The sequence below is a fragment of the Triturus cristatus genome, chromosome 11, assembly GCF_964204655.1.
Source record: "Triturus cristatus chromosome 11, aTriCri1.1, whole genome shotgun sequence".
Lineage (NCBI taxonomy): Eukaryota > Metazoa > Chordata > Amphibia > Caudata > Salamandridae > Triturus > Triturus cristatus.
Genome location: NC_140594.1, coordinates 993,121,097 through 993,143,811, shown reverse-complemented (window position 1 = coordinate 993,143,811; position 22,715 = coordinate 993,121,097). Strand labels below are relative to the sequence as shown.

The 22,715-nt window shown below is 43.3% G+C and overlaps 1 protein-coding gene across 2 annotated transcripts in view; it reads left to right on the top strand.

Annotated features, from left to right (window-relative positions):
• The window catches only part of LOC146785802 (uncharacterized), a 444,312-nt gene that overhangs the window by 78,172 nt on the left and 343,425 nt on the right, over positions 1–22,715 (top strand). The window lies entirely within an intron of this gene.

Genomic DNA, 22,715 nt, shown 5'->3' with positions numbered 1-22,715 from the left:
AAGGCATATAATAGAAAATTATATCCTGGAATATGTTTTAATTTGTAATATGCATTTTACAAACTAATATCTCCTCAAACAAGATATTGACCCAAGTGAGTCAATCATGCGTATTTACTTTTGTGTCCCTTCATGCTGTGAGGGCAGTACCAGGGATTGGGGGGATCAGGGTGTCCCTGACTCAGCAGCAGAGGGACTTGGTGACGGGGATCATTTGTTTCCCCTGCGGGTGGCGTTTCTTTGAAGCCCCAACTGACCAGGCTCTTAAAAATGTCAGTCTAAGGTCTGCCTCCTACTATAGCTCTACTCTCTTCCAACAACTTCCTCCTCCATAGACTCCTTTCCAGGGTTTCCAGTATGGGGTAGCCTGAGATCAGGGAAAGGGCAAATTACCATAACACATAATGCAGGTTTTGGGTATCTATTGCACCATATGTGGGCGGGTACATGTGCATTGTGGGGCACCTACATATTAATTCATATGTGTATGCATGGAGTTTCGATGATATTTACACTGGTGAGTGAATATATGCATTAGGAATATCTGGTGTTTCAATGAACGCGGGACACACCTTTAGTTTGTGGTTCGCATTTAGTCCTTGCAGACTCATGTCTGAACCAAAATGGCAGCCTATGGTTCGTCTCCTACCACAGTTCTTTCTTCTTCCTCCTTATTCCCCTCCCAGCATTGCCTGTGTGCAGTGTACAGAGACCACCTAAAGAGGTACAAGGAAGTTTATGGTCCTCTTACTCCAGCCTATAACCGGTGACAACAAATACATTTATGTGCCTATTTTCCAAATTGCATCCAATCGAGAAACAACTCTGGGAAAAGTCCTGGCCCCTGCTAGGAGGCCCTTTTGTGATCCAATACCCAGTCTACTGGTACTCACTTGCTTCTTGCATTCTGCAGGATTCCTACCACACCCATATTACACTTGTCACTGCAAATTTTTAAATATGATGGAATGGAAGAATCTTGGCCCCACATACCCTGTTCAGAGGCAACTTGTCTGATTAGAGCCAGGAAGGGCTCGGTATCAGACAGGCATTCAAAACCTACTTAAAGGAATACAATTCATAGAGTCTTCTCAAGTTCCTAGGGGCAAAATGCTTGAGCGCAAAGCCGGCCAAGCAGTGTCAAGCAGTGTTTCTGTGTCAGTGTGCACAACATGCTTATTACAGATTGGGATCTGTAACATGTTACTGGAATTAGGCATTGGGCAACCACAATATTATGTGATGTCTTGCAGCATCTGCAGGCCGACACGGCCGGGGAGGGCCAAGCGGACAAAAGGAGACCAGGGCAAGGGGGGATGTGACTCACCACAATCACACCACACAACTCAAACCTGCATGTTTACATTAATGGCTAATTCTGCCGAGCCACTACCTTCTGTACACTTAGTGCAGTTGTTAGATCTGACATCCTTGGTGTGGTCTTCCCCTAAACATTTTGCTTTCACCCCTCCTGTTTTCTGAATTGTGTTTTGTTGCCAAAAGGACTCTGTGCACTTTACCATGGCTAAACAGTGCTAAAGCGCTTGTGCTCTCTCTCTAAATCATGGTAAAATTAGCCTACACATGATTGTCACATTTGGGCTTCAGACACGCATTGTGCCACCCACTAAAGTAGTCCTTTATAATGTGTCTCAGGCCTAACATTTCAGCCTATAATGCAGTTTTAAGCTGCAATTTCGACCTGGCAAAAAAACCTTTGCCAGGCCTTAACCTTCCTTTTTATTACATGTAATTCACCCCTAGGATAGGCCCTAAAAGCCCAAAGGCAGGGTGCATTGTATTTAAAAAATAGGACATGTGTTTTTAAGTTTTATGTGCCCTGGTGGTGAAAAACTCAGAAATGTGTTTTTCACTGCTGTAAGGACTATCTCTTCCATTGGATAACATTATGGTTACCTTATTACATTTAATAAGTACTAACTTTAAAATGGGGGCAGGTAGGAATATCATGTTTGGACTCAAATGAATTGTAATTTAAAATCTTCTTTAATTGTAACTTCAGATTTTAAGACACGGTTCTGAAAATGTCACTTTACAAAATGTTGGCATTTTCTTGCTCTAACCATTTTGTGCCTGTTGCCAGTGTCCTTGGTCAGATGACTGTGAATGGCTCTACTGGTGGCCTTTGTCTAATCCTCCCAGACAGTGAGACAAAGGGGACTAGATATCGGCAGGATGGGCGATCCTGCCAGGATGGCTTGGGGTGTAGCTTTTCCTGGCCCCACTTACACTTCAAAGGGCTTACCTCCAGCACACACAAAGGAGACAGATGTCAATCGTATGTCACCTCAGTCTTCTTGGCACCTTGGCGGGGGAAGGGGAGAACTTTCCAGAGCCAGATGTGGGGGTGGCATAAGGAAGCTTCCCACTTCAAAGGCTGGAACTAGGTATAAATATTGCACTTTCTGAACAACTCTTCAGTACACTTGTGGACCTGCAGAAGACTTCAGAATGACTGCCCCTGAACCCCCAGATGACTGCCCTGCTTCTACCAGAGAACTTCCCTTCTGCTGTAAGGCCTGCCTTGCTGCTTGAATGAGAACTGGACCATCTCCTTGAACCCAGGACCACTATAAGTGACTCCAAAGGCCAGGTGGCTGTCCTCCTGTGTGAGATACAGGGACCTTGAAACCAAGTCCGAAGGTATGCTGAGACCGGGCCCAATCCAACTCGTGTATCCAGCTCGTGCTCAGTCGTGGTCAGCCTTAACATTTGATTTTGCCATGGTTTCACGCTGCCAGATTCTTAGGGTTGGTGCTTTGATCTTTTAGGGGCCAGATTTCACTAAAAACTAAATGTATTCATTTTGGTGTCATTTTATTTTGGGATTTTTTGTGTGTTGTTTGTTCACTTATTACTGTTTGTGTGCTGCACACATACTTTTCACATTGCATCTAAGTTAAGCTTTTGTGCTAGGCTACCAGAGGGTTAAGCACAGGTTAATTTAGCGACTTTTGTTGTTCACGCTGACAAGAACTGTGGTTGTTGCTTGAGTAGAGTTTTCACCCCTCATCCAAGATCGCAATTTGTTACAACAGTTATTATAGTCAACCCCAGGTATAGTTAAATAGGAATTTGGCAAATGCACTGACTTTGTATATACATTTAACACAGTTATCTGTGAAAGGGATATTTATTTGTGGCTTACGCAGCCTATTTAAAAAAAAAAAAATACATTTACTCTGCAAAACGCTAAAATGTTCTGCATTGCCAGATGGTTCACTATAATGAAAGTCACAATAGAAAGGGGTACATTAAGATTAAGTAATTTTTAGATCAAGTATTAATGCAGCACACTGTTCAATTGATTACTGTTCTGTGTAAAAAGATTTAGTGCTGCTTGTGCTGTTCTGTCTCTAAATGTTCTGCTTAAATCACTTGAAAGGATAGGAAAAAAAATCTGTCTTTGATCTAAGTCTGAGCAAGCACAATCCCTTAAAAAGCTGTTTTCTACTGCTAGAGATACAACCCTTTGGGCTTGAGATTTTGCTTGTTATCAGCCGTCAGTTGTATGAATTAAAGTTCAAGAAATTGCAACACATTAGTTTTACTTCAAACGCCTTGTATACCTGTATGCTTGCATCATCAAAGAGCAAGCATTGGCATAGCTTAAAGTACTAACCCATACACACACCATTTGTTCATTCCTGTATTTGTTTTTTGATTTCAAAGTATTTTATTAATTTGTACAGACAGGTACTTTAGCTATTCTGTTACGAAGTACCAGCCAAATGTGGCTGGTGTTGCCGTAGCTACAGGTAATTGGTATACAAGTTTGGCTGCACCCCTTTACATTGACTTGCTAGGAGATTAAGGTCAGGGTGATAGAAAGAGAGAGAATAGAAAAGGAAGGGTGAAGATAGGTTACAAGAAGTGTTCTATAGTGAAGTGCCTAGTCTGGGTTTGTAGCGTTTTGTTTTGTGGACAACCGTCCCTCCCAAGTGGTGTCACGGGGGTTCATAGGAGTCCAGATACTCGTCAAGCGATTTCCACATCCCCCTAGTAGCTGGCCTCCAGGGTGAGTTTTGCAGTGCTGTGCTATCTGCGCCCCTGAGGTATGTTACCCAGTTGATCTAGCCTTTGTATGACGTCTTAGCTGTATCCTTCCAGTTGGACAGGACCATTTTCACTGCCGCAGTCAGTAGGAGGTCTAGCAGATCCCTGTCATGCTGTGAAGCAAGTCCTGCGGTCATAAATGCGGTGGTGAGGGAAGAGAATTCTGGGTTTAGTGTGCATCCCAGCGCCTTTTTAATGAAACCAAAGATTTTTTCCCAAAACGTTTTGATTATTGGGAAGTAGAAGATGAGATGTGCTAGGTCCCCCTTTTCGTTGCCGCAGTTCCAGCATAGGTCATTTTCTCTGAGGCCTAGCGCGGCTAGTCGAGCCGGGGTAGAGTAAGTCTTGTGGAGTAGCCAAAATTTTGTTTGGGATAGTACTGGGGTGATTTTATTACATGAGGGGGAGGCCCAAAGTAAAGCCAGCTCTTGCTTCCTCAGTGAGGTGTTGTCTTGTTTTACCCAGTAGTTAGATGTCTTATCGTTAAGTTTGGTGGAGCTTGGGCGTAAAAGTTTGTAAACGTGCGATACCTGATGACCTATTCTGTAGATTTTTGCCATGTACTGGATAATTGATGGGTTGTGTTGTGATAGTTTGGCTTTTGTTAGTGCTGTTCTGATTTTTAGGAAATTGTAGAACTCGATGTCTGGTAGCTTATGTCTATCTTTTAGTGTGGCAAAAGTGATTGGTTGGTCCTCCTCCTCTAGTTGGGCTGGGTAGGAGATGTCTGTCACCTTCCATGTGTCTATGAACAGGCCTTTCCCTTTGGATTTGATCTTGCTGTTGGCCCAAAGAGACTCCCATTTCGACTTCCTTACACTGTTCTCCATTTCTTGTCTACTTTGAGTAGGGCCATTTTTGTGTTTTTGAATATTGGGCTGGAGGCGTGTGTGTGTTTATTAGCAGTTAGCAGTACCAGTGGATTGAGGTTGTTTAGGATGGCTCGCTCGATTAGTAGTCATACCGGCGTGTACCCTTGAGGGGGTGACATCCAGTAGGCCCCCTGTTTTGCTAAGAAAGCGGTTTGGAAGGTTCTATAGTCTACTAGGTTTAGCCCTCCCAGTTTTTTATCTAGCCTTAGTTTTTTTAAACTTATACGCGCTTTTTTGGCTCTCCATAGGAATTTACTAATCAGGTTATCCATTTTGCGATGGAAGTCGTCAGTAAGAAGAAGTGGTAGCATGCTCAGCAGGTAATTGATCATTGGGGTGATCATCATCTTGATCGTTTCTGTTCTGCCCCACCAGATTATAAATTTGGCAGAATACAAATAGTGAACTGGTGGTCATAAAAATGAGAAAATGAATACAAAGAACAGAAAAATAGAAGAGTGCTATAAACTGTTCTGAGTGTGGTAAAGAGAAATAGAACAATGTACTCTTGATGCGGATTCCCATCAACTGCCAAGGGAGGCCAGTGTCATCACTTGGTAATCCTTCCTTCCTGTCACTACTCCGTATAGCCAAAAGGCCAGTGTAGTAGGCAAGATCAGAGCAGAGTACAAGTTCCAAGAAGAAATCGACCAAGAGTGGCCATATGTATTTCTGTTGACAGGTGTTTATGCAGTGCAAGTGAAAAAACTATTAAAAAGGGAGTTGGACAGGGAAAACTATGTTTATTGGATATCTCTGTTCCAATCCAGTTAAAAAGAAGAATCGTAGCGGCAACTTTTAGCAAATAGGTTGCATCATATAGGGGTCCCCTATATGATGCAACCTATTTGCTAAAAGTTGCCGCTACGATTCTTCTTTTTAACTGGATTGGAACAGAGATATCCAATAAACATAGTTTTCCCTGTCCAACTCCCTTTTTAATAGCCACTCTTGGTCGATTTCTTCTTGGAACTTGTACTCTGCTCTGATCTTGCCTACTACACTGGCCTTTTGGCTATACGGAGTAGTGACAGGAAGGAAGGATTACCAAGTGATGACACTGGCCTCCCTTGGCAGTTGATGGGAATCCGCATCAAGAGTACATTGTTCTATTTCTCTTTACCACACTCAGAACAGTTTATAGCACTCTTCTATTTTTCTGTTCTTTGTATTCATTTTCTCATTTTTATGACCACCAGTTCACTATTTGTATTTTGTATGTAAGGATAGGGGATTTGAACTGTTGTGTTGGTCATTAAACTCTTCCCTTAGACCCTTTCATCCCCTTTGGGGGATTTATATTGATATAAATTTGGCAGACCAGGACTTTAAGAGTTTCTTTGTTTTTACTAACAATGGCTTCTCATTTTGGTCTAGTGTGGTCCTAAGGTCGTTGCAGAAGTGGATCCCTAGGTATTTGATGAATCCTGTTTGCCAGGCCAGGCCCGACCCTCCTAGAGTGTCCCTAGTGGTGTGGATGTTGAGGGGTTTACATTCTGATTTGTCCCTGTTGAGTTTATATCCTGAGTGTCCTCAGGGGTTCCAAGGCCAGCAGGAATAGTGAGGATGACAGAGGGCAGCCCTGTCTAGTTCCGCGTTGTAGTGTGAATGGTTCGGAGAGTGATCCATTAATGACTATTCGTGCTCTTGGGTCTCCGTACAGTGCCAGCACCTTCCGTATGTATGCTTCCCCAAGGTTGAAAGTGTGCATTGCATTGCTCCAGGGAGACCCATGAAACTCTGTCGAAAGCCTTCTCGGCATCTAGGGTGATAGCCACTGCTGGGTCTACCTGTTTGGCGGTGTGTTCTAGAATGTGGCATAGGAGTCTGGTATTGTCGTTTGACATACGGGTCTTTAGGAAGCCTAAGTGTGAGTTGCTTATTAGACTGGGTAGGACGGGGTTTAGCCTAGCAGCCAGGATTTTTGCGTATATTTTGCAGTCCACATTAATTAAGGATATGGGCCTGTAGCTCTTGGGTACATCCTTGCCTTCCTTTGGGATTACGATTATGTCGGCCTCAGTCATGGATTGTGATACTAGCCCATTCTCTGCACAGTGGTTGAACACCCTCTTCATGGTGGGTTTCAGGTGGTCAAGAAAGGATTTGTAAAAAGTGGCTGTGTACCCGTCTGGGCCTGGTGCTTTGTTGTCCTTCATAGACTTTACCGCCATTTCAATCTCGGCCGCATTGATTTCTTGTCCTAGTCTCTGTGCTTCTTCGTTCGTTAGTTTGGGAAGGCCGAGTCTGTCAACGTATTTTGTACACTCCTCCAGGTTTAAGGACTGTTCGTTTATATAGAGTTCCTGGTAAAACTCTTGGAAGATTTGTAGGATGTCTTTGTGTCTTGTGTGGGTATTGTTGTGTGAGTCAGTGATGGATGAGATGGTAAATTGATTGTGTTTGTGTTTTAGGTAGGAGGCTAGGAGTTTCCCCGCTCTATTAGCCTCGCAAAGGTTGACGGCCTTGTATTTGTTGACCCACAGTCCGGCCCTCTCGCTCAGGATCTTGTTGTACTCATACTTTTTCCTGGTGAGGTCTGTAAGGATACTAGTGTCGTGCACGGCTCTGGCCTGGGTAGTTTCTAGTCTTTTGATGTCCTGCTCGAGCAGGGCCAGTTGTTGGTTTGTTTTTTTGTTAATTTTAGATTTGATTCCGAATATTGTGCCCTGACTGTCGCCTTGAGTGCATCCCATAAGGTAGTGGGGTCAATCTCCTGTGTATCATTGTGTCTAAGGTATTCTTTAATGGCCTCCTTTATCCTTTTTTTGTTTTCTGGGTCAGCCAAGACGTCACTGTTAAAACGCCATCTTCTGGGGATGTCTTCGTTGTGGCACCCGCTCAGCTTTAGGCTGATACATGAGTGGTCTGAGACTAGCCTGGGCGTAATTCAAGAATGCTCTATTAGGTGTGTATGCGGGCCTGTGATCAGTATGTAAAATATCCTGCTGTACGAGTTGTGCGTGCTGGAGTAGAAGGTGTAGTCTAGTATCCGGGTGTTGAAGTTGCCATGGGTCTTTGAGGTTGAATCTGGCACAGATGTTCTTTAGCATGGAGTGTGCACTTGAGGGTTGGGAGTGGCAGAGTGACTGTCTGTCAAGTATATGGTCCAGAGCAATGTTAAAGTCCCCCGCCACCACTGTAAGGTCGTCCTGTGGGAGGCTATCTAGTCTGTGTGATACCCCCTCCCAGAGAGTGGGGTTGTCTGAATTAGGTCCGTATATATATTGGCAACATGAATGATCTCCTTCCCCCTTCTCAAGTGTGTCAACAGGAGTCTTCCTACCTCGTCGTGCTGTTGTGATTCTATTGTTAGGTTGGATTTTTTAGATATCAGTGTAATTACTCCACGCTTCATCACTTCTGCCGGTGAGCTCGCCACCTGGGATATCCAGTTGGCTTTCACTAGTTTGGCATCCTCCAGGGATAGTTTGGTTTCTTGTAACAGGACCACATCCCCCTTACTCTTAGCTAGGTAGTCGAGTATCTTTTTCCTCTTGACTGGGAGGTTGACTGGGTGGTTGAGCCCCTTGATATTGAGGGAGACTATCTTTAAATCAGACGCCAGGTAATGTTTGTTGGTGGGTGTCATTGTCTATGATAGGGAAGCGCTGGTAACCCTAATCTGCGGATGTAGTGCAGGTGTCTGACCTGTGCGTGCCCCAGTGTTAGGTCTACCTCTTCTCGTTATTGTTCGGGTCAAAGTGTCTCTTCTTGTAAGGAAATATGAAAGTAAGAAAGTAAAGATAGCATAGAAGATAGTGGCAAGAGAGAAGGAAGTAAAACAAGAAAACTGTGCCCCCCTCCCCCATACATAAAAACATTGTATGCTGAACGTGCGACGACAGGATCGCCGTTCCGTCTCCCCGGGAGTTGTTAGTTAATGGTCTGTGTTTTGCCCTTTCCCAAGAGTGCAACTCTACAGTCTTTATATAGTATATATATGATCTCTTTATAGTCTCTTTGCTGTACAAAAGTCTGTGTTAGTCCCCCCCTTCCCACCCTCTTACGTCCCCCCGACAGGTTAAGCAAAAGGATATGTAGTTGGTGCTTGGTTACTTCTGCTTGATACTATGATTGTCCGTTGATCTGGGCGCATTCATGACTTGGTGTTGTTGAGAGAACTCAGTCGGGTAATTGTTGATTGGGTCCAGCGCAGCTGCGTGGGGCCAAGTCCAAGCAAGACCAAGTCCAAGCGTGCCTACGCGCTGCATCCTGTGTTCTCTCTGCTCAGTGTTAGCTGGTCGTGGGGTTTGGGTTGTGGGACTCCTCCAGCTGACTGACGTTGGTCGCCTTGTTCTGGACCGTTAAAGGAATAAGACCATTGAGTCTGGTCTGGGTTTCCGGAGTTATGGTGTGACTTGCTGTTAGTTGTGCGGTCTGTGCCGCATGCGGTGACTTGAGGGAGGTAGGTATTTTAGTTCAAGAGTGCTTGGCTTTTGATGTAGATAAGGTTGCTCTTACAGTTCGTTACTAGGGTTTCATTAAGGTAGGTATATAAGTTCAAGTTTACTTTGCCTTTGAGGTAGATAAGGTTGCTATTACAGTTTGTTACTAATGTTTCGCTACGAGGATTTAATCGGATTTTGGCTCACTCACTCCACCCTCAGCTCCGGTGAAGCTCTTCTCTTGCTGGTGCCTTCTTGGGAGGTCTCCATTTCTTGTGCTACTGGGCCGTCCAAGTATCTGCCTAGCTCACTCGGGTCATTGAAGATGTGTGATCGCCCATTGTCACTTATCCGGAATCTTGTCGGGCCAGTGAATGAGAACAGGATGTTTTTCGTCCCCATCTTGTCGCGTAGGGACAGGAAGCCCTTCCTAATGTCCACTGTGGGCTTGGAGTAATCCTGCGTGAGGATTATCTTCTGTCCATTCCAACCAATATGATGGTTTTTCTGTGCGAAACTGAACATAGCTTCTGTGTGATGTGTTCTCAGTGGCTTGCATATTATTGGACGAGCCCCGGTCTTTGTTGCGGATCTGAATGTAGGAACTCTATAAGCTCTGTCTAGCTCAAAGGGTTGGTCGAATTTGAGGTTTGTGATTTTTGGTATCATTTCCTCGATGAAGGACTGGCAAGACCCTGCTTTATCTTCTTCACCCTCCAGTATGCCTAGGATTCTTATGTTCCCCCTTCTGTTTCGGTCTTCCAACTCCGCCGTTTGTTTCTGGAGTGCTGCTGTAGCTTTGGTTAAGGCCCTTAGTTCTTTGTTTACTTGCAGGTCCGCATCCTCAATGTCGATTATTCTCTGCTCAGCTGCGGTAAGTATGTTGTTTGCTGCGTGCATGTCTGCCCTAACTGCTGCCAGCTCCAGCTGAATTGCATCTGTGGTCTGTTTTGTGGTCTTGGCCAGGTCGTGAACGTCCAACAGCTTTTTTAGGATCATCTCCAATGTGCTGTTAATGTCTGGTTTCTGCTTGATCGGTATGTCTGTTAGCGTGGGTTCACCTTTGTTTTCTTTAACTGTTGTTGGAGTCTTGCCTCGTTCCCCGCCATTTTATTTAGTCCTCTCTTCTCCTGGTGTAGTTCAAATCTTTCCCCTCTTCTCTGTCCTATGACCAGCGCTTTATGATCCCGAGTTGATTCCCCTTGTGTCTGGTGGGTCTGTTTGGGCTCCACAGTTGGGTTTGCTGGGTGATTCTCTTGCGGGCAGGAGGGGGATCTGTTCATGTGCTACTGGCCCCCCTGGTCACGTTGGGGCGTCTCCCTCCTCTAGGTTAGCTGCCTTGCTTGCCTTCTACTTCTGTTCAGTGGCCACTGACCCCTAGCCGTTGTTTTCCCTAGCAGACTTTCCAAGGGGCCTGGTCCTTGCTATTGTAGTGGGTTTGCCTCTGTCTGCCTGCTTACGCTGTTTAGATTTTGCTGGTCAGGAGGCTCACTGCTCACCAGGACCAGGATACGCCCACTCTTGACTTCTGTATCCCGCTTCTTGCACATTGCTCACTGTGTTACCACGTTGCGCTGTTCCCCCTTTCTGACGCCAGGATGTGATATGCCCCTGTATCGTGTTTTGCTGAGTGTGCTTGTTGCGTGCGCTTGGTGTCACACTCCTCACTCACCCACGCTCCCCTCCACCGACTGTGTCGCGCTTGTTAGGATGTTGTATGCGCTTTGTCAGGATTTGCTGCTCCTTGATTTTTAATGATTTCTCTGTGATGTGCTGACAGCGCCTGTCTCAGACGATAGTGGTCGGTCTTTTGCAGGGCTAGGCTCTGGCAGATTTCTCCGCCTCCCGTACTTCGTTCTCTTTCCGTATGCTGCGGCACACCCCAAGGTGAGGACTCACCCCCCCAACTCTCTGCTATACACTGTTGTTCAGGCTCTCCCGCACACGTGAGATTCGCCCCCCCCCTTCGTGTGGTCGGGGGCCCTCCTGCTAGCGTGATGGCCCCTCGCAAGGTTGCGGGCTCGTTGAGGACAAGTTGGGGTGGGATCTGTTCCGTGAGCACTGCGCTGTGTAGCTCGCCCAGGTCTCCGCTCTCACCCTGTTCTGCGTTCTCTTCCGATCGCACCGGTGAGGTGGTGATGCGCCTCGGGCGGGGGCTTGCTTTCTCCCAGCGCTTCTCTCCCTTGGTTGTGTGGCTGCTTCGTGTGCTCGTTTTCCCAGGCTGTAATGGCAACTGGTCCCGCCGCTCTGCTCCTCTCCCCTAAGATGGCGGTTGTTGATCAGTACGCCCTTGCTGGGTTTCAGTTTTGGTTATGCTTCAATTATCTACCCTGGTCCATGCGGTTTGATTAGTTGACCATCTTCTCCATATTGGGTCTGTCAGCGAATTTTCATCTTTTGTCGTCATCCCCCTTTTCCCCATGTCGTTCCGGTGTCATTTCTCTTGCTCTGGTTACTCCTCGCTAAGCAGATACTGGGTCCGAGGCAGTGTGCAGCGCTCCCCTGCTCCCAGCTGCCTCGGTTAAATACACTCAAACCCGTTCGGTCAGGCGCACAGTAGGGTGCTCTTGGGTCTGTCCTCAGTTTCCTCACCAACACTCCATGTGGCTCGCTAATTTGTTGCACCCTCGCCCCCTAACCGCGTTTTTGCTATGCGTGGTGTTGTGGCTCTTTCTGCGCAGTGGGAATGGGGTGATGTGGCGGTACCCGGTGGGTCCAGCTTCCCTTCGCCCCTCAGTCCCTGCTCACCGTGCACGGTTTCTCTTGGTTTCGGTTTCACATTTGTGTCGCCATTTTCAATTTATTCTCGCTGTTTCGGGCTCTGGGGGATATCGGCCAGTTCTCTCTTAATTTCGGTGAGGATCACCCGAAATTGTTGTCATCATCTGGCGCCGACTTTCCAAGGTCCGTGAAAGCGCATTATGACCCAGTTTGTCCATTGCAAACTCAGAGGAACGTTGTTTTCCCTCCCGGTACGACGGAGCGGCTGATTCAGGCAAGCATCCCCCTTGCCGTCCAAGCCACGCCCTATATTTGTATGTGCTAGCTTATTGAAGCCAAATCCATTGACTTTGGCAACTTTTTTTTTTTACGTGAACATGCAGCAGGAAGAACCTTGGATTAGAGACAGGTGTAGAAAAGTTAGGAAAATTCTTACAGGGGAAACAACAAGAAATTAACATGTATGGAAAGTTAATAGGAAAATAGTAGAGGGGAAAAACAGTGTGGAAGACACACAGGGAAACACAATCACAGGTGTCCCGACTAAGACATTTAAAAATCAAGCTTGCAGAAGAGAAAAAACACACAAAAATGTGTTTTTTCTGTATATAATGTGTTTTGATTCATTGTACTTTTTATGTGTAGAATAGTCCCTCATGCATTTGCAATACATGCACTCACTCCACAGGAGGCGGAAGACACACCAGGCAGCCACTGATAAGTGGTATGCTGGAACTATTTCTCCGTGCAGATCCAAAGCCCACTCTAGGAATAGTTTAAAGAATTGATAATAATACATAATGTACATCATCAGGGTCAATCCAGAACTAAGAAGAATGCACCAAAAAACCTACTGGCTATGTTTCTGCATGCCAAAGTTTGTGCAGATCCATCTGGGACTACAGGGGAAAATGGGGTGGGGGCCGGGAAAGTAAAGGAGGCTAAAAAAAAAGTGTTTCCCATTTTAACTGAAATAGGAACAAGCATTGGCATAGCCAATAGGTCTCGCTTTTGGGATCTTATAAGTGTTTAGCCATGCAACTGTTGCATGGCTAAACACTTATAAGGTCCCAAAGGCGAGACCTATTGGCTATGAAGAGGACTTAAAGAGAGGGCGAGCCACAATGGATGCAGAGTAGAGGAATAATACAAAGGAAAGGGGACAAACAGTACAGTAGAATGAAAAGATAGAGGAAGCGATCGGTAAATGCAAGAGAGCAAGAGAGCCAGGATGAAAACAGAAATTAGAAGATGTGTAGGGAAATTGAGGACAGCAAGAGCGCAAAAAAACAGAGTACAATATGAAGGAAAGGAAGGAAGCCAGTCAGAATGTAAGGAGAGAGGAACTGGAAGGCAAGAGGAGGGTGCGCAGGAATACGAAGGAAAGTACACCGGGAGGCGGAGAGCACCGAACTGATCAAACATCAAAGCGGCCGCGAAAGTGAAAGTGATCACGATTGAGATCTTGATTGTGGGAGCGAAGTATATCCACACTCTCAAAATGAGACTAAAGTACTGAGCCTTAACCTGGGGGTTATGGTGCCTAGCCCTGGTAAGACAAATAGTTTCAGCCAGTGCTTAAATTAGGCCATCTGTGTGATCTGGACAATACCGGATACACGTCTCCCAGGCTTCCCTTTGCTTTCACTGTGCATTAGTAATGCTAGGAAGCATCGATACTTATATCATTCACAATAAACTGATTAGCAAAAGTTGTGTACAAGTTTCCATCAGTACAATCTCTCCACCTCATCCAGCTAATTGATAAGTCAGTAAAAAGATAAACTCCTGCCCTTCAAGTCCAAACCTCTTACTTTTCCGTTTCAGGAATGCATCTGTGAAGAATAATAACAGTGATCAGAGATAGCCTTAAACACAGCGCTCAGGGGAAGACGGCTGTCATGAAAGCCATCGGTGTGAGTGGAGCAGTCCCATCTTTCTGTCAGCCAGGCACCTATGATGCAGATTGGGGTGTATATAATCTCCCTACTTCCACGGATAGAGTAATTTCACAGTTACACGCACATACACTCACCATACACTAGGGCCCATTTCACTAACACACACTCAAATACTCTACCAGAATTGAACCTGTGGAAAGAAACCTCCTAAACCTCCTAAACCCCACACCTACACCGAGGTCGATAAGACCTAGCTATTGCAATTGTCATAATCTAAACAATCTATACATCAATAATCAAATAGAGTACTCAATAATTGACAAGAAATGATCACCAACACCGTATTAAAGTTATGATTCTTTATCTAAAGTTAGTCAAAAGAAATTAATCAGAATAAATCATTTTCTCATAATTACCTATTCTAGCTAAATGTCAGAATGGGTCATCAGGACAAGTCTCTCAGTAGAAATCTCCCAAGTCACCGTCCTCACAGCATCGATCCTCACCAACGCAGATTTGGGAAGAAAGTAAAACCGCAATGGAATGGAACCCTCTCTGGTCTAATATATTTATAATAATTCAAACAAAGGAAAGAAACATTTAATTTCCTCTTCATCCGCCGAACCGCTGAGCAGAGCGAGAAGGAAAGGATGTAGCATCGCTACATTTTGAAAAATCTCCGCTCAGAAAAAGTCACAAAAATAAAAAGACAGAACAGGAACTAAGTCTACAAATGTTTCTTCTCAACTTCCACATAATTCCTCTGGTGAGCTCACATCTTAGAGTCTTTCTTTAAAGCTCCTTTGTTCTCCAAGGCTGCCAAGGCTGCTGTCCAGTGCATCTGGAAACATGCCCAGATCTGCTGCTGTCCTCACGGAAAGTTTTAACCAGGCAAGGACTGTGGACAGATGACTCGCGTCCATATTCAGCAAGGCCTTTTCCATCACAAATTCTCACTCGTAACCAGGCTTCAAAAGTCAGCCATCTTTTAGTAGGCCACAATAGGCCACAATAGACCATCTTAATTAAAAGAGACAAAACAACGTTACCACAGCATAGTGATTAAACAGTGTTAACCCCACTAATACCCTTATGTGTATGCAATTATCTAGCTTTAGCAACACAAGAAAAGCATTAATTCAAAAGCGTTTCGTGCTTAAAATAAACAGCACTCAGCAACGTTTATTTAATAAAACATGCACATTGTCAATAGCAACACATAAGCATTTCCCTCGTGTCGGTTTTCTCTTGTTAATACATACGTATTGATTAATAAAAAACATTTACACAAAACAAATAATTAATAATTAAAATTAGTACTTTTATTTTTACCACATTTAGACAACTGAAGCTTCAAAACCCAATGAATTTTCAACAGAAAACTCTGCTCCAGCAATCCCCCCTTTGGTGATTTTTATCACCAAATAATCCACAAAAAAAAAAAAAAATTTAGTGAAAATTTAGTCCCATTTTAGGAGAAATTTGAAATGTCTTTTTCCTCCTTACACAACACTACACACCAGACACTCTTTCATCATCCCTCTTTGTTTCTAAATAGACACTCTCCCTTAATTCTTCTAATTCAATTTCTTGTGGTTCTCTTTTCAACCTTTTATTTCTCTTTTCATTGTTTCTTTTAATTAACTTCTTTCTCCCTCCCCTGTTTTTACAACACACACACACCAATCTCAATATCAGTAAAGCAACAATTATACAAGTTAAAGGAAACAATATTTTACCTATAATAGTACTACCTATTTTTGCAATAAAACTCTTAACAGCTATCACCTTATTAGCTATTTTAGTCCAGATACTTTCAGCTTCAAGTGGTACCAATTCTTCATGCAAATCAGTAATATTTTTGATATAGACCTTCAGGTCTTTGCTTTCATCTGGAATGTAAGTGCAACAATGTTGAACTTTCAGCATTCCACAAACTCCACCCTCCTTAGCCAATAATATATCAAGAGCAAGTCTATTTTGCATAGACATAGCACGTACGGCAATTAATTCCGTATTCACCAAAAGAAACCCTCCAGCGGTATTTGTCGATAAGCGATCCACCACTGTTGACAGTTTCCGAATCCCATTAGCATTTAAAGAAATCCCCACTGCTGGAATTAAAGCTCCAAAAATGTCACCCACAATTTCAGACCAAGTTTCCCTCTTGAAGCGCATTAGTAAATTAATATGTTCTACATCTTCTATTCTATCTATATGAAAAATCTTTGGAAAAACCAGGCCCACATAACACGTGCCATACCAATGGTCAGGCAACTTGTAATAAGCCTTGTTCCCACAAACATAATACACTCCTGGAAAAATTGTATCTTCTCCACCTCTGAAACCCCATCCTGTTGCAATGAAGTATGTATCATGACATTCACTAGTCCCAACAAAATATGTATCATATTGGGATTTCCCTCTTGTAATGCACAGCTTACCCTTCTGTGATGCATCTAAAGCTAAAGTTGGACTAGCTCCATTTCTCAATTATTTTCCCATCTCAATGTCCCAAATTGTTTCACTCACTTTATGTTTCCCTGCCTTTTCATGCATGCTCAATCTCCTCTCCTCCACCATGTTCAGGAAAGCTTTCTCCTCTTCTTCCAAACTGCAAGTTAAATTATTCTTAAAAATGTAATCTAATGTTAATTCTTCTTTTTCAATAAAAATCTCACCAAAAATGTTAGCTTCTTTAGCTGGATTCAGCTCTTTGTTCATTGGCAAGTGCCCAAAAATACTATCTTTGTTAGACATCTTATAATCTATTTTGCCTAACAAATAAAAAACACTACTTAATACACTACAAGAAATTCCATACGTAGCTGGTAAATGGTGATAAGTAACACCCTCTGAAATGGATGCAGGTAATTGCATACAAACGTAGCAATCCCATACTTCCATTGTTTTCACATATTCGTATAACAATTTTGAAAAAACATTACTAGAAAAATCATTAATTGACCTATCTTTATGCATGTAAATATTACTAATTCTAGTTGGAACTACTTTTTGCGAATTCTTCTCTACATTTGTCTCATTCTCAGTATGTATTCCAAATATACCTATTGAAACTCTAAATGTAACTAATAAAGCTAAAATACCCCATAGTAGCATTAATAATCCAGTACAGCAGCAGCACATTCTACACCATCTTTTTAAGAAGGCACATCTACTTCGATTATTCTCTATGTTAGCCATTTTACTACTTTGACCTTGTCTTTTGACTTAGCCTCTACTACTCCACTACTGTAATTTCTCAAACTTTGGATTACTTCAGATTGGATTACTTCAGACAGCTGAGTTACAGACTTTCTCCTTTTCACTTTCTCCAAGTGATTTCTTCAGTTCACTCAATTTGGATATTCATCACTTTTCACTCCTTCTTCTTCAGCAACATCAAATTGTATCAAATCATCAACAACATCCTGTGCATCTGACTCTTCTCCAATGTCAGTCAGGATAACTTTTAAGATTCCAACAGATTTTTCCTTTTCCTCAACCACTTTTCTCAAGATCCCCTCCGGATTATCTCGAGTCACTGCTTCTTCTCCTCCTTCTTCAGACAGTGCCACATAAGACCATTCCGGTGATCTGTACTTTTGGTTGGGTCTTCTAATTCTCTTTATTTCCTCAGGTTCTCTTGACTCCTTTTGCTCCTTCCTTTTTACTTCGTTTTGACTCGATACTTCATTCACTTGTTCAGCTTTCGATGTATTTCCTCTTATCAGTCTGTATCTCAGCCTCTTTACTCTGTTGTTAGGCCAAAAATCTCCTCTTATGACCTTTTTCGGTCTTATCTCCGTATTATTTCTTTCTCCAATCCAAGTTCTCTTTCTCAGAACTCGACCCTTTGATTTTTCACTTTCACTCTCATCCGATTCTGTTTCAAATGCCTCTTGTTCTTCAACAGTTTTCTTTCGCTCTTGTTCTTCAGCAGTTTTCTTTCGCTCCACAGTCCTTTTCACCACTCTTTGAGACTTCCCTACTTCTTTCCCTCCTCGGGTCTCCGACACGCAATCTTCTTGCTGTCTACTTGTCCCTTCACCTAGCTTATTAGAAGTGTTCCCTACACCTCCTCGGGGGTCTTCCGCAATCTGTCCCTCTCTATCTTCTTCTGACCCTACTTCTTCAGAAATAATCTCAAGTGGTTCTTCAATCTCCTCCTCTTCTGATTCAGGAGTAATTTCTGTGGAACTGCTCTTTTCTTTTCTTTTTCCTCCACTGCTTTTTGGAACTTCAGGCTCTCTCTCAGAATCAGATCTCCTTTCTGAGTTTCTCAATGGTTCTCTTGAACCTGTAGGAAAAGCTTCTTTTCCTGAACCTTGATCCTTTCTTACTGGTTCTGGGTCTTCATCATCACTGGAATCTGACTCTTCAAAATACTCTCTACCAGTCCCATCCTTTGGGTTTGGAACTCTCAGAGTATGACTCGCATGCACCCAGTTTTTCACACCAGCACACTTCACTGCAGTCGTCGTAGTTAGAATGACTTGTCTTGGTCTTCCCCACCTTGGAACCAAGCAATTTCTTCTTCTGTGCACCTTAATCCTCACCCAGTCCCCTGGACTCAGATCATGAGCTTGCTTCTTCTCAAGTGTAGTAGCTTCTTCTCCAATCTGGTGAAACACAGAATGAACTGCGTCAGCCAGGCCTTTACAGTAATCCAAAATCATGTCATCAGTTATTGTCATTAACTTATTGACAGGTACATATGCATGTCGCATTGCACGTCCCATGATTATCTCGTGCGGACTTAAACCAGTAGTTCTATCTGGAGTAGATCTAATAGTCATTAGCACTAGAGGCAAAACATCAGGCCATTTCATGCCAGTGGCTAAGCACATCTTACCAATCCTGTTCTTGATTGTGCCGTTTATCTGCTCAACAACACCAGAAGCCTCTGGTCTGTATGCACAATGTAGCTTCTGCTGTATGCTTAATGCTTCACAAATCAAACTCATGAGTTCATTATAGAAGTGTCCACCTCTATCAGACTCAATCGTTACTGGAAATCCGTACCTAGGAATCAACTCTCTTAACAGTAACTTTGCCACTGTTACTCCATCATTTCTCCTAGTCGGATAGGCCTCAACCCATCTTGAAAACAAACAGACTACAACTAGTACATATCTCAGTCTGTTCACTTGGGGCATTTCAATGAAATCAATCTGCATTCTTGTAAAAGGACCTCCTTCTCTGCCTATTGTTCCCAGACTCACCACTGTCTTCTTCCCAGTGTTAAATTGCTGGCAAATCAAACATCTTTGACAGATACTCTCTGCAATTGTCCTGAACTTTGCATTGTACCAGGTTTGTTTGAAGGACCTAATCATCGCATCCCTCCCCAAATGTCCCTGGCCATGATACATCCTTGCCATTGCTGACAACATGGAGTTGGGCATTACTGGTCTGCCATCTCTATAGACCCAAACATGGTCTGTCTCTCTTGGGGCACAACCTGCCTTAATCCAATCTTTCTTTTCTTCCTCCTCTGCCTCATCCTGCAACTGTTTCACTTCATCCCATGTCTCTAAGACATTAGTAAACATCACAGAACAAAAAGACATTTCACTCTCTCGTTCCCGATTAATAGATTGATTATTTCTTGCACAGTATTGTGCAATGTCGTTAGCGTATCTCTTTCCAACTGTCACAAAATCGTCTCCTACTCCATGGGCAGCACATTTCACAACTGCTAATTCTTTCGGCAGCTGTATCGCCTCAAGCAATTTCCCAATCACTTCAGCATTCTTTATTGGAGTCCCACTCGACGTCAAGAAGCCTCTTTGTAGCCAAAGTTGGCCAAAGTCATGCACAACTCCAAATCCATACTGACTATCAGTCATCACAGTCGTTCTCAAATCTTTCCCAATTTCACAAGCTTTTGTCAATGCAATTATTTCAGCAACTTGCGCAGATTTCACTCCTTTCAATGATGATGCTTCCATTACTTCTGAAACCTTACACACTGCATATGCTGCACACAGCACACCCTCATCATTCCTCAGGCATGATCCATCCACAAACAACACATGATCACTCTCATGCAAGGGAAGATCCCTTATGTCTGGTCTCGGTTTTGTACAGTAATCAAGCACATCCAAACAATTGTGATCATCTTCTGTTTTCACACCCACATTTTCAATATCCGGCAACAATGTTGCTGGATTCACATTCACACATCTCTCAAGAGTCACATTTGATGCTCCCAAAATGACTTTTTCATATTTAGTCAACCGACTATGTGACATGTACTGAGTTCTGCTTCTTGTCAAAAGAATTGCCACATTATGAGGTACGAATACCCTTACAGGATATCCCATTATGATTCCCTCACTCTGTTCTAGGCTTCTGCATGTTGCAGCCACAGATTTCAGACAACCTGGTAAACCCACAGCTACAGGGTCAAGTGTCGATGAGAAGTACGCAATAGGCCTTCTCAGTAATCCATGCTTCTGAATTAACACTGAAAGTGCACATCCATTTTCTCACTGCAGTACAATTCAAACTCCTTTTCATAATCAGGCATACCCAAAGCAGGGGCTTCACACATTCTGCTTTTCAGCTCTTCGAATGCTGCCATTTGTTCTTCATCTAGTTCCAATGGGTCTGTCATCTCACTTTTAGTCAGCTTAATCAGTGGCTTTGCTATCAGCGAAAAATTAATTATCCACTGACGACAATAACCCACCATTCCCAGGAACATTCTCACTTCCCTCTGGGTCTTTGGGGCTTTCATTTCCCTGATAATTTTGATCCTGTCATCAGTCACTTTTCTCAGACCTTTCTCAATATTGTGTCCAAGATAATGCACCTCTTTCTTGCAGAACTGCAATTTGGCTGGAGATACTTTTAACCCTCCATCTGCCAGATGATTCAGTAAAGCTATAGTATCTACTTCACAAGCTTCACGTGTCTTTGATGCCACAAGTAGGTCATCAATATACTGCACTAATACTGAGTTTTCAGGCATGATCAAACTCTCCAATGACTTTTTCAATAACTGATTAAATATTGAAGGACTCTCTGTATACCCCTGTGGGATACGACACCATGCTAAAATACGCTGGCCAAATCTAAATGCAAAAATCGGCTGGCTGTCATGATGCAATGGAATTGAAAAGAAAGCATGACACAAATCAATCACTGTATACCATTCAGCATCATGTGGAATCTGATACAAAATCACTGATGGATTTGGCACAATAGGACAACATGCCACCACAATTTGATTAACTTTTCTCAAATCCTGTACGATCCTGAATTTCCCATTAGGCTTCTTTAGCCCCATTATCGGTGAATTACACGGACTACTCAGTAGTTCTCTCAGAACTCCCTGCTGAATCATTTTCTCAATTATAGGAGTTATTCCTTCAATTATTTCTGGTGTCATTTTGTACTGAGGAATGTTAGGATAAGTAATTCCCTCTTTCACTGAAATTTTCACAGGATCTACATTATTCATCAATCCCACATCCTCTCCAGTAAAATCCCAAACTGTCCTTTTCACTGTGTCTCTCAGCTCTTGAGGCAAATCCTCTGGATCAAACACAGCATATGCACCAATTAACTCACTTTCTCTATTTTCTAGAGTCACTCGGTACAAAACATCCTCATCTGGTGTTTCAAAAGCTATTCCATCTGGTGTACAAAAAATTGTACAATTCATCTTACACAGTAAATCCCTACCTAACAGGTTCACTGGACTTGTGTCACAGTGCATGTCTGAGAATTTCCCTATTTGTACTCTTACTGGTTCAGTAAGACGTGTTCTGATTTGTGTATTTGCTACACCAACTACTTGGATTGCTTCATCCGAGAGAGGAAGATTTCTAATATCTGTTGACCTGACAGTTGATCTTGTCGCACCCGTGTCTACTAAAAAAGTAACACCTTCTTCATTTATTTTCCCATCCACAAATGGTCCTGTCTGGTCTATTTCTAGAGTTGCACCAAGTATGCACTCTTCCTCCTCTCTTCGGCACCGTCAATAATCACCCTCAGACTCACTCCCTTCATTCTTTAACAAGTACTGTTGTACCTGGTTAGAACGCCTTGGTTTGTTTACCTGCTCATCATTGTAGAATCCCGAATCCGGATTATACTTTTGTGCTCCTCTATTCTGCGGCAAGGGCGGTTTTGGCTCTTGACTCTGCAGTCTCACAACTTTCTGCTGTTGCTGCTGTTGATTTTTCCCCTCGTTCTGCACCTGTTGATTCAAGGAGTTTCCCTCATTATTCACTAATGGTGGATTAGTACATTCCGATCTCCAATGTCCCAGTTGGCCACAGATGTGACATGGGAACTTCTTTTTGGCTTCCTCAAGATTCCCCTTTCCTTTCCCTGCATACCTAGGTCTATTCCCTGCATTATTTCCTGGATTATTCGCCTGTTCCACCAACTGTGCTTCCTGTCTTTCCGCAACTTTCACCTGTGCCCACATTGCTTTCTCTTTCAGCTTTCTTTGTTTTGCTTCAATCTCATCACTGAAGTATTTTGCATGTCTCAGAATCTCATCTATTTTCTTACTCTGCCAATCCACAGTATGCTCACGAATTCTTTCACTAATCTCAGGTCTCAGGCCATATACAAATCTGTATACAAAATGACTCAAATCCTTGTCACCCAGGTGTTCATCTCCACTGAATTGTTTAAATGCCAGTATCAGCCTCTCGTAAAAAGCATGAACTGATTCTTTTGCTTCCTGATGTGTTCGATCTATTTTAACCCAGTCTGTTTCTTTTGGAGGT